Raw genomic sequence first — 1,890 nt, 5'->3', positions numbered from 1 at the left:
GATGTTAAGGTCATTCATTTCAGGTTTACCATTGATTAAAAAAGAGAGGAGTTTTCTGTTGCATTTTGAGAAAGAAAATTCATTCAAGATCTCTAAATAGTTTCTTTAGAATTTCACAAAAATGTTGAAAAACACATCTCACAATATTTAAGAAAGTGAAAGTTACTGGGTTCTTGTTTGGCCTATATAACTTCCTTCCACCGTCTTTCAATAAAATCGGTTTAGTTTTTGCAAAATCCTGCTACTGCTATGAAAATAACCCTCTTAGCAGAGGTACTAATCCAATGTCTATTAGTGTTGTGTGCACATACAATTTCATTACGTAATTCGCCAATGAATACTGGACCTGGAATGTACTATACATCACTGTAGAAATTAAACAACATGAACTGGATTCACAACATGCAAAAATATTAAGTTGTCTCAATAATTTCTTTCTCAATAAAGCTCGTAGCTAAATAGGTGTGTGGCAGATCACATTTTACCCGAAATTGTGAAACTTTAATTGTAAAAACTGACCCAACACTGTAAACATTGTATTTGTGGTTCAACCACAGAATCGTTTTAAGACTACATAGTGGCCTCTTTTCAAAAGTACGCAACAAGTGGCAGGATGATACTCAGCAGCACAGCTTGAATTGTTTATTCACTATATTTCAAGCCTGTATGAAAACAACAGTCAGGTGCCTATGAGAAGATCAAAACAGGTTTTGCTTGTTGTAATTATTTTTCATGCTCGTGCGAGTAATTAAAACATATTCACCTAAAGGGTTATTGACAACATGTTCCAAACTTTATCTCAACTCGATTGTCCAACAATAACATTGACTATTTCATATTGATAATAGTATCGTTTAAGGGAACCTTGAAAACTCTGAACTTATCTTTTAAACTGAAAATATTTATTCTGTTATGTAATAGGAATGAACTTGGATTTTCTTGGAACCCTCGTCCCATGAGTACATTATAAAAGAAACTTGCAGAGATAGTATTGTGTGATATAAAACGTCCAGTAATCACAGTAATAGGCATGTTATAGCAGGCTGAGGGCAAGTGTAATCACTAGCAGTAAGGAGTGCATCCTATTAGGTGTGCCTCCTCCGGGGCACCAGGAGCTTGTGGCTACTTGGATCACTGCCACCTCCCTGAGACACTTCAGTGGATCAGAGCCACCTGAGTGTTGTTAGTTCCACCTGTGTTTATCTCTACAAAGGATTCAGATTACCGGAACATGCCAGAAATGCACACATTTATTCCCGCTAACGGTTAATTCAATTATTAGACGGTTAATTACAGCAGAGTTGACTGAGCCCTCACATTTCCATTTACAGTTAACGAGCACGCATGGGATTGTTGACCATGAAACAGCTGACAGCATGACTCAGGCAAAAATGTAATATTTCCCCTTTTGCATGTGGCTATGGCGCATTGCTCCAGGGCACATCAGCAGCACTGTTGAGGATTACTGTTTTAACACTCGTAAATCAGCTGAGAGGCATCAAACTGTCATCTACACAAATATTTGTCCCGGGCATGTGTCATCTCTCCTAAACTGAAAACCAGGGATATCTTGTACTTTGCTGTCCTGAATCACACGAGATGCTCCTGTTTTGTTTTGTTTTCTACACGCCCTTCCCTCCACATCACAAAGACAAGGACATTTTATATTGCATGAGAGATTAAATCTCCTTTTTACGCAACCCTTCCGTTTACTGATCTCCATGTGAAGGCACAGGGACAGAGAGCGGATCAGGAAGATTTCCGCTCTCAGGTCACAGTCAGTCTGGATTCACCTCCACCACCTGGGGGGGAAGCTTCTGGGTCCTTAGCATTACACTGTCCTGACACCTTGGCTGCCCCCTGTGCACTCATTTCATCCCCAAACAAACT

The sequence above is a fragment of the Hippoglossus hippoglossus genome, chromosome 1 (assembly GCF_009819705.1).
Source record: "Hippoglossus hippoglossus isolate fHipHip1 chromosome 1, fHipHip1.pri, whole genome shotgun sequence".
NCBI classification, from domain to species: Eukaryota; Metazoa; Chordata; class Actinopteri; order Pleuronectiformes; family Pleuronectidae; genus Hippoglossus; species Hippoglossus hippoglossus.
Note: the sequence above shows the minus strand (reverse complement) of the source record.